Genomic DNA, 13,304 nt, shown 5'->3' with positions numbered 1-13,304 from the left:
TAACTAACACAACATGACTGTCAGATGGGTCAATAACACAACATGACTGTCAGATGGGTCAATAACACAACATGACTGTCAGATGGGTCAATAACACAACATGACTGTCAGATGGGTCAATAACACAACATGACTGTCAGATGGGTAAATAACTAACACAACATGACTGTCAGATGGGTAAATAACTAACACAACATGACTGTCAGATGGGTAAATAACAAACACAACATGACTGTCAGATGGGTCAATAACTTACACAACATGACTGTCAGATGGGTCAATAACACAACATGACTGTCAGATGGGTCAATAACACAACATGACTGTCAGATGGGTATATAACTAACACAACATGACTGTCAGATGGGTAAATAACTAACACAACATGACTGTCAGATGGGTAAATAACTAACACAACATGACTGTCAGATGGGTCAATAACTAACACAACATGACTGTCAGATGGGTAAATAACACAACATGACTGTCAGATGGGTAAATAACTAACACAACATGACTGTCAGATGGGTAAATAACTAACACAACATGACTGTCAGATGGGTAAATAACACAACATGACTGTCAGATGGGTAAATAACTAACACAACATGACTGTCAGATGGGTCAATAACACAACATGACTGTCAGATGGGTAAATAACTAACACAACATGACTGTCAGATGGGTCAATAACACAACATGACTGTCAGATGGGTAAATAACACAACATGACTGTCAGATGGGTAAATAACTAACACAAAATGACTGTCAGATGGGTAACTAACACAACATGACTGTCAGATGGGTAACTAACACAACATGACTGTCAGATGGGTAACTAACACAACATGACTGTCAGATGGGGAAATAACTAACACAACATGACTGTCAGATGGATAAATAACACAACATGACTGTCAGATGGGTAAATAACTAACACAACATGACTGTCAGATGGGTAAATAACTAACACAACATGACTGTCAGATGGGTCAATAACTAACACAACATGACTGTCAGATGGGTAAATAACTAACACAACATGACTGTCAGATGGGTAAATAACTAACACAACATGACTGTCAGATGGGTAAATAACACAACATGACTGTCAGATGGGTAAATAACTAACACAACATGACTGTCAGATGGGTCAATAACACAACATGACTGTCAGATGGGTCAATAACACAACATGACTGTCAGATGGGTAAATAACTAACACAACATGACTGTCAGATGGGTAAATAACACAACATGACTGTCAGATGGGTAACTAACACAACATGACTGTCAGATGGGTAACTAACACAACATGACTGTCAGATGGGTCAATAACACAACATGACTGTCAGATGGGTAAATAACACAACATGACTGTCAGATGGGTAAATAACTAACACAACATGACTGTCAGATGGGTAAATAACTAACACAACATGACTGTCAGATGGGTAAATAACTAACACAACATGACTGTCAGATGGGTAAATAACTAACACAACATGACTGTCAGATGGGTAAATAACTAACACAACATGACTGTCAGATGGGTAAATAACACAACATGACTGTCAGATGGGTAAATAACTAACACAACATGACTGTCAGATGGGTAAATAACTAACACAACATGACTGTCAGATGGGTCAATAACACAACATGACTGTCAGATGGGTCAATAACACAACATGACTGTCAGATGGGTCAATAACACAACATGACTGTCAGATGGATAAATAACTAACACAACATGACTGTCAGATGGGTCAATAACACAACATGACTGTCAGATGGGTAAATAACTAACACAACATGACTGTCAGATGGGTCAATAACTAACACAACATGACTGTCAGATGGGTCAATAACACAACATGACTGTCAGATGGGTCAATAACACAACATGACTGTCAGATGGGTCAATAACTAACACAACATGACTGTCAGATGGGTCAATAACACAACATGACTGTCAGATGGGTCAATAACTAACACAACATGACTGTCAGATGGGTCAATAACACAACATGACTGTCAGATGGGTCAATAACTAACACAACATGACTGTCAGATGGGTCAATAACACAACATGACTGTCAGATGGGTCAATAACTAACACAACATGACTGTCAGATGGGTCAATAACACAACATGACTGTCAGATGGGTCAATAACACAACATGACTGTCAGATGGGTCAATAACACAACATGACTGTCAGATGGGTAAATAACACAACATGACTGTCAGATGGGTAAATAACTAACACAACATTACTGTCAGATGGGTAACTAACACAACATGACTGTCAGATGGGTAAATAACACAACATGACTGTCAGATGGGTAAATAACACAACATGACTGTCAGATGGGTAAATAACACAACATGACTGTCAGATGGGTAAATAACTAACACAACATGACTGTCAGATGGGTAAATAACTAACACAACATGACTGTCAGATGGGTAAATAACTAACACAACATGACTGTCAGATGGGTAAATAACTAACACAACATGACTGTCAGATGGGTAAATAACTAACACAACATGACTGTCAGGTGGGTAAATAACTAACACAACATGACTGTCAGATGGGTCAATAACACAACATGACTGTCAGATGGGTAAATAACACAACATGACTGTCAGATGGGTAAATAACTAACACAACATGACTGTCAGATGGGTAACTAACACAACATGACTGTCAGATGGGTAACTAACACAACATGACTGTCAGATGGGTCAATAACACAACATGACTGTCAGATGGGTAAATAACACAACATGACTCTCAGATGGGTAAATAACTAACACAACATGACTGTCAGATGGTTCAATAACTAACACAACATGACTGTCAGATGGTTCAATAACTAACACAACATGACTGTCAGATGGGTAAATAACAAACACAACATGACTGTCAGGTGGGTCAATAACTTACACAACATGACTGTCAGATGGGTCAATAACACAACATGACTGTCAGATGGGTCAATAACTAACACAACATGACTGTCAGATGGGGAAATAACTAACACAACATGACTGTCAGATGGGGAAATAACTAACACAACATGACTGTCAGATGGATAAATAACTAACACAACATGACTGTTAGATGGGTAAATAACACAACATGACTGTCAGATAGGTAAATAACTAACACAACATGACTGTCAGATGGGTAAATAACTAACACAACATGACTGCCAGGTGGGTAAATAACTAACACAACATGACTGTCAGATGGGTAAATAACACAACATGACTGTCAGATGGGTAACTAACTAACACAACATGACTGTCAGATGGGTAACTAACTAACACAACATGACTGTCAGGTAGGTAACTAACTAACACAACATGACTGTCAGGTGGGTAAATAACACAACATGACTGTCAGATGGGTAAATAACACAACATGACTGTCAGATGGGTAAATAACACAACATGACTGTCAGATGGGTCAATAACACAACATGACTGTCAGATGGGTCAATAACACAACATGACTGTCAGATGGGTCAATAACACAACATGACTGTCAGATGGGTAAATAACTTACACAACATGACTGTCAGATGGGTAAATAACACAACATGACTGTCAGATGGGTCAATAACACAACATGACTGTCAGATGGGTCAATAACACAACATGACTGTCAGATGGGTAAATAACTAACACAACATGACTGTCAGATGGGTCAATAACTAACACAACATGACTGTCAGATGGGTAAATAACACAACATGACTGTCAGATGGGTCAATAACACAACATGACTGTCAGATGGGTAAATAACTAACACAACATGACTGTCAGATGGGTCAATAACTAACACAACATGACTGTCAGATGGGTCAATAACACAACATGACTGTCAGATGGGTCAATAACACAACATGACTGTCAGATGGGTCAATAACACAACATGACTGTCAGATGGGTCAATAACACAACATGACTGTCAGATGGGTAAATAACTAACACAACATGACTGTCAGATGGGGAAATAACTAACACAACATGACTGTCAGATGGGGAAATAACTAACACAACATGACTGTCAGATGGATAAATAACACAACATGACAGTCAGATGGGTCAATAACACAACATGACTGTCAGATGGGTCAATAACACAACATGACTGTCAGATGGGTAAATAACTAACACAACATGACTGTCAGATGGGTCAATAACTAACACAACATGACTGTCAGATGGGTCAATAACTAACACAACATGACTGTCAGATGGGTCAATAACTTACACAACATGACTGTCAGATGGGTAAATAACACAACATGACTGTCAGATGGGTAAATAACTAACACAACATGACTGTCAGATGGGTAAATAACTAACACAACATGACTGTCAGATGGGTAAATAACACAACATGACTGTCAGATGGGTAAATAACTAACACAACATGACTGTCAGATGGGTAAATAACTAACACAACATGACTGTCAGATGGGTAAATAACACAACATGACTGTCAGATGGGTCAATAACACAACATGACTGTCAGATGGGTCAATAACACAACATGACTGTCAGATGGGTAAATAACTAACACAACATGACTGTCAGATGGGTCAATAACTAACACAACATGACTGTCAGATGGGTAAATAACTAACACAACATTACTGTCAGATGGGTAACTAACACAACATGACTGTCAGATGGGTAACTAACACAACATGACTGTCAGATGGGTCAATAACACAACATGACTGTCAGATGGGTAAATAACACAACATGACTCTCAGATGGGTAAATAACTAACACAACATGACTGTCAGATGGTTCAATAACTAACACAACATGACTGTCAGATGGTTCAATAACTAACACAACATGACTGTCAGATGGGTCAATAACTAACACAACATGACTGTCAGATGGGTCAATAACTAACACAACATGACTGTCAGATGGGTCAATAACACAACATGACTGTCAGATGGGTAAATAACTAACACAACATGACTGTCAGATGGGTAAATAACTAACACAACATGACTGTCAGATGGGTAAATAACTAACACAACATGACTGTCAGATGGGTAAATAACTAACACAACATGACTGTCAGATGGGTAAATAACTAACACAACATGACTGTCAGATGGGTAAATAACTAACACAACATGACTGTCAGATGGGTAAATAACTAACACAACATGACTGTCAGATGGGTAACTAACTAACACAACATGACTGTCAGATGGGTAACTAACTAACACAACATGACTGTCAGGTAGGTAACTAACTAACACAACATGACTGTCAGGTGGGTAAATAACACAACATGACTGTCAGGTGGGTAAATAACACATGACTGTCAGATGGGTAAATAACACAACATGACTGTCAGATGGGTCAATAACACAACATGACTGTCAGATGGGTCAATAACACAACATGACTGTCAGATGGGTCAATAACACAACATGACTGTCAGATGGATAAATAACTTACACAACATGACTGTCAGATGGGTCAATAACACAACATAACTGTCAGATGGGTCAATAACACAACATGACTGTCAGATGGGTAAATAACTAACACAACATGACTGTCAGATGGGTCAATAACACAACATGACTGTCAGATGGGTCAATAACACAACATAACTGTCAGATGGGTCAATAACACAACATGACTGTCAGATGGGTCAATAACTAACACAACATGACTGTCAGATGGGTAAATAACACAACATGACTGTCAGATGGGTCAATAACTAACACAACATGACTGTCAGATGGGTAAATAACACAACATGAATGTCAGATGGGTCAATAACTAACACAACATGACTGTCAGATGGGTCAATAACACAACATGACTGTCAGATGGGTCAATAACACAACATGACTGTCAGATGGGTCAATAACACAACATGACTGTCAGATGGGTCAATAACACAACATGACTGTCAGATGGATAAATAACTTACACAACATGACTGTCAGATGGATAAATAACTAACACAACATGACTGTCAGATAGGTAAATAACTAACACAACATGACTGTCAGATGGATAAATGACACAACATGACTGTCAGATGGGTCAATAACACAACATAACTGTCAGATGGGTCAATAACACAACATGACTGTCAGATGGGTAAATAACTAACACAACATGACTGTCAGATGGGTAAATAACTAACACAACATGACTGTCAGATGGGTAAATAACTAACACAACATGACTGTCAGATGGGTAAATAACTAACACAACATGACTGTCAGATGGGTAAATAACACAACATGACTGTCAGATGGGTAAATAACTAACACAACATGACTGTCAGATGGTTAAATAACTAACACAACATGACTGTCAGATGGGTAAATAACTTACACAACATGACTGTCAGATGGGTAAATAACTTACACAACATGACTGTCAGATGGGTAAATAACTAACACAACATGACTGTCAGATGGGTAAATAACACAACATGACTGTCAGATGGGTAAATAACACAACATGACTGTCAGATGGGTCAATAACACAACATGACTGTCAGATGGGTAAATAACTAACACAACATGACTGTCAGATGGGTCAATAACACAACATGACTGTCAGATGGGTCAATAACACAACATGACTGTCAGATGGGTCAATAACACAACATGACTGTCAGATGGGTCAATAACACAACATGACTGTCAGATGGGTAAATAACTAACACAACATGACTGTCAGATGGGTCAATAACTAACACAACATGACTGTCAGATGGGTCAATAACACAACATGACTGTCAGATGGGTCAATAACACAACATGACTGTCAGATGGGTAAATAACACAACATGACTGTCAGATGGGTAAATAACTAACACAACATTACTGTCAGATGGGTAACTAACACAACATGACTGTCAGATGGGTAACTAACACAACATGACTGTCAGATGGGTCAATAACACAACATGACTGTCAGATGGGTAAATAACACAACTTGACTCTCAGATGGGTAAATAACTAACACAACATGACTGTCAGATGGTTCAATAACTAACACAACATGACTGTCAGATGGTTCAATAACTAACACAACATGACTGTCAGATGGGTCAATAACTAACACAACATGACTGTCAGATGGGTAAATAACTAACACAACATGACTGTTAGATGGTTCAATAACTAACACAACATGACTGTCAGATGGGTAAATAACACAACATGACTGTCAGATGGGTAAATAACTAACACAACATGACTGTCAGGTGGGTAAATAACTAACACAACATGACTGTCAGATGGGTCAATAACACAACATGACTGTCAGATGGGTCAATAACACAACATGACTGTCAGATGGGTCAATAACACAACATGACTGTCAGATGGGTAAATAACTTACACAACATGACTGTCAGATGGGTAAATAACTTACACAACATGACTGTCAGATGGGTAAATAACTAACACAACATGACTGTCAGATGGGTAAATAACACAACATGACTGTCAGATGGGTAAATAACTAACACAACATGACTGTCAGATGGGTAAATAACACAACATGACTGTCAGATGGGTCAATAACACAACATGACTGTCAGATGGGTAAATAACTAACACAAAATGACTGTCAGATGGGTCAATAACTAACACAACATTACTGTCAGATGGGTAACTAACACAACATGACTGTCAGATGGGTAACTAACACAACATGACTGTCAGATGGGTCAATAACACAACATGACTGTCAGATGGGTAAATAACACAACATGACTCTCAGATGGGTAAATAACTAACACAACATGACTGTCAGATGGGTAAATAACTAACACAACATGACTGTCAGATGGGTCAATAACTAACACAACATGACTGTCAGATGGGTAAATAACTAACACAACATGACTGTCAGATGGGTAAATAACTAACACAACATGACTGTCAGATGGGTAAATAACACAACATGACTGTCAGATGGGTAAATAACTAACACAACATGACTGTCAGATGGGTCAATAACACAACATGACTGTCAGATGGGTCAATAACACAACATGACTGTCAGATGGGTCAATAACACAACATGACTGTCAGATGGATAAATAACTTACACAACATGACTGTCAGATGGGTCAATAACACAACATGACTGTCAGATGGGTAAATAACTAACACAACATGACTGTCAGATGGGTAAATAACACAACATGACTGTCAGATGGGTCAATAACACAACATGACTGTCAGATGGGTCAATAACACAACATGACTGTCAGATGGGTAAATAACTAACACAACATGACTGTCAGATGGGTCAATAACACAACATGACTGTCAAATGGGTCAATAACACAACATGACTGTCAGATGGTTATATAACTAACACAACATGACTGTCAGATGGGTAAATAACTTACACAACATGACTGTCAGATGGGTAACTAACACAACATGACTGTCAGATGGGTAACTAACACAACATGACTGTCAGATGGGTCAATAACACAACATGACTGTCAGATGGGTAAATAACACAACATGACTCTCAGATGGGTAAATAACTAACACAACATGACTGTCAGATGGTTCAATAACTAACACAACATGACTGTCAGATGGTTCAATAACTAACACAACATGACTGTCAGATGGGTCAATAACTAACACAACATGACTGTCAGATGGGTAAATAACTAACACAACATGACTGTTAGATGGTTCAATAACTAACACAACATGACTGTCAGATGGGTAAATAACACAACATGACTGTCAGATGGGTAAATAACTAACACAACATGACTGTCAGGTGGGTAAATAACTACACAACATGACTGTCAGATGGGTCAATAACACAACATGACTGTCAGATGGGTCAATAACACATGACTGTCAGATGGGTCAATAACACAACATGACTGTCAGATGGGTAACTAACACAACATGACTGTCAGATGGGTCAATAACACAACATGACTGTCAGATGGGTAACTAACACAACATGACTGTCAGATGGGTCAATAAATAACACAACATGACTGTCAGATGGGTCAATAACTAACACAACATGACTGTCAGATGGGTCAATAAATAACACAACATGACTGTCAGATGGGTCAATAACTAACACAACATGACTGTCAGATGGGTAAATAACTAACACAACATGACTGTCAGATGAGTAAATAACTAACACAACATGACTGTCAGATGGGTAAATAACACAACATGACTGTCAGATGGGTAAATAACTAACACAACATGACTGTCAGATGGGTAAATAACTAACACAACATGACTGTCAGATGGGTAAATAACTAACACAACATGACTGTCAGATGGGTCAATAACACAACATGACTGTCAGATGGGTCAATAACACAACATGACTGTCAGATGGATAAATAACTAACACAACATGACTGTCAGATGGGTCAATAACACAACATGACTGTCAGATGGGTAAATAACTAACACAACATGACTGTCAGATGGGTCAATAACTAACACAACATGACTGTCAGATGGGTCAATAACTAACACAACATGACTGTCAGATGGGTCAATAACACAACATGACTGTCAGATGGGTCAATAACACAACATGACTGTCAGATGGGTATATAACTAACACAACATGACTGTCAGATGGGTAAATAACTTACACAACATGACTGTCAGATGGGTAACTAACACAACATGACTGTCAGATGGGTCAATAACACAACATGACTGTCAGATGGGTAAATAACACAACATGACTCTCAGATGGGTAAATAACTAACACAACATGACTGTCAGATGGTTCAATAACTAACACAACATGACTGTCAGATGGTTCAATAACTAACACAACATGACTGTCAGATGGGTCAATAACTAACACAACATGACTGTCAGATGGGTAAATAACTAACACAACATGACTGTTAGATGGTTCAATAACTAACACAACATGACTGTCAGATGGGTAAATAACACAACATGACTGTCAGATGGGTAAATAACTAACACAACATGACTGTCAGGTGGGTAAATAACTAACACAACATGACTGTCAGATGGGTCAATAACACAACATGACTGTCAGATGGGTCAATAACACAACATGACTGTCAGAGGGGTCAATAACACAACATGACTGTCAGATGGATAAATAACTTACACAACATGACTGTCAGATGGGTCAATAACACAACATGACTGTCAGATGGGTCAATAACTAACACAACATGACTGTCAGATGGATAAATGACACAACATGACTGTCAGATGGGTCAATAACACAACATGACTGTCAGATGGGTAAATAACTAACACAACATGACTGTCAGATGGGTCAATAACACAACATGACTGTCAGATGGGTCAATAACACAACATGACTGTCAGATGGGTAAATAACACAACATGACTGTCAGATGGGTCAATAACTAACACAACATGACTGTCAGATGGGTCAATAACACAACATGACTGTCAGATGGATAAATAACTTACACAACATGACTGTCAGATGGGTCAATAACACAACATGACTGTCAGATGGGTAAATAACTAACACAACATGACTGTCAGATGGGTCAATAACACAACATGACTGTCAGATGGGTCAATAACACAACATGACTGTCAGATGGGTAAATAACTAACACAACATGACTGTCAGATGGGTCAATAACACAACATGACTGTCAGATGGGTCAATAACTAACACAACATGACTGTCAGATGGGTAAATAACACAACATGACTGTCAGATGGGTAAATAACTAACACAACATGACTGTCAGATGGGGAAATAACTAACACAACATGACTGTCAGATGGGTAAATAACACAACATGACTGTCAGATGGGTAAATAACTAACACAACATGACTGTCAGATGGGTAAATAACTAACACAACATGACTGTCAGATGGGTCAATAACTAACACAACATGACTGTCAGATGGGTAAATAACTAACACAACATGACTGTTAGATGGTTCAATAACTAACACAACATGACTGTCAGATGGGTAAATAACACAACATGACTGTCAGATGGGTAAATAACTAACACAACATGACTGTCAGGTGGGTAAATAACTAACACAACATGACTGTCAGATGGGTCAATAGCACAACATGACTGTCAGATGGGTCAATAACACAACATGACTGTCAGATGGGTCAATAACACAACATGACTGTCAGATGGATAAATAACTTACACAACATGACTGTCAGATGGGTCAATAACACAACATGACTGTCAGATGGGTCAATAACTAACACAACATGACTGTCAGATGGGTCAATAACACAACATGACTGTCAGATGGGTCAATAACACAACATGACTGTCAGATGGGTAACTAACTAACACAACATGACTGTCAGATGGGTCAATAACACAACATGACTGTCAGATGGGTCAATAACACAACATGACTGTCAGATGGGTAAATAACACAACATGACTCTCAGATGGGTAAATAACTAACACAACATGACTGTCAGATGGGTAAATAACTTACACAACATGACTGTCAGATGGGTAAATAACTAACACAACATGACTGTCAGATGGGTAAATAACTAACACAACATGACTGTCAGATGGGTAAATAACTAACACAACATGACTGTCAGATGGGGAAATAACTAACACAACATGACTGTCAGATGGATAAATAACACAACATGACTGTCAGATGGGTAAATAACTAACACAACATGACTGTCAGGTGGGTAAATAACTAACACAACATGACTGTCAGATGGGTCAATAACACAACATGACTGTCAGATGGGTCAATAACACAACATGACTGTCAGATGGGTCAATAACACAACATGACTGTCAGATGGGTAAATAACTTACACAACATGACTGTCAGATGGGTAAATAACACAACATGACTGTCAGATGGGTCAATAACTAACACAACATGACTGTCAGATGGGTCAATAACACAACATGACTGTCAGATGGGTCAATAACACAACATGACTGTCAGATGGGTAAATAACTAACACAACATGACTGTCAGATGGGTAAATAACACAACATGACTGTCAGATGGGTCAATAACACAACATGACTGTCAGATGGGTAAATAACACAACATGACTGTCAGATGGGTAAATAACTAACACAACATTACTGTCAGATGGGTAACTAACACAACATGACTGTCAGATGGGTAACTAACACAACATGACTGTCAGATGGGTCAATAACACAACATGACTGTCAGATGGGTAAATAACACAACATGACTCTCAGATGGGTAAATAACTAACACAACATGACTGTCAGATGGTTCAATAACTAACACAACATGACTGTCAGATGGTTCAATAACTAACACAACATGACTGTCAGATGGGTCAATAACTAACACAACATGACTGTCAGATGGGTAAATAACTAACACAACATGACTGTCAGATGGGTAAATAACTAACACAACATGACTGTCAGATGGGTAAATAACACAACATGACTGTCAGATGGGTAAATAACTAACACAACATGACTGTCAGATGGGTAAATAACTAACACAACATGACTGTCAGATGGGTCAATAACACAACATGACTGTCAGATGGGTCAATAACACAACATGACTGTCAGATGGGTCAATAACACAACATGACTGTCAGATGGATAAATAACTAACACAACATGACTGTCAGATGGGTCAATAACACAACATGACTGTCAGATGGGTCAATAACTAACACAACATGACTGTCAGATGGGTAAATAACTAACACAACATGACTGTCAGATGGGTAAATAACACAACATGACTGTCAGATGGGTAAATAACTAACACAACATGACTGTCAGATGGGTCAATAACACAACATGACTGTCAGATGGGTCAATAACACAACATGACTGTCAGATGGATAAATAACTAACACAACATGACTGTCAGATGGGTCAATAACACAACATGACTGTCAGATGGGTAAATAACTAACACAACATGACTGTCAGATGGGTCAATAACACAACATGACTGTCAGATGGGTCAATAACACAACATGACTGTCAGATGGGTAAATAACTAACACAACATGACTGTCAGATGGGTCAATAACACAACATGACTGTCAGATGGGTCAATAACACAACATGACTGTCAGATGGGTAAATAACACAACATGACTGTCAGATGGGTAAATAACACAACATGACTGTCAGATGGGTAAATAACTAACACAACATTACTGTCAGATGGGTAACTAACACAACATGACTGTCAGATGGGTA

Source organism: Oncorhynchus tshawytscha, unplaced genomic scaffold (genome assembly GCF_018296145.1).
Source record: "Oncorhynchus tshawytscha isolate Ot180627B unplaced genomic scaffold, Otsh_v2.0 Un_contig_1303_pilon_pilon, whole genome shotgun sequence".
NCBI lineage: Eukaryota > Metazoa > Chordata > Actinopteri > Salmoniformes > Salmonidae > Oncorhynchus > Oncorhynchus tshawytscha.
Note: the sequence above shows the minus strand (reverse complement) of the source record.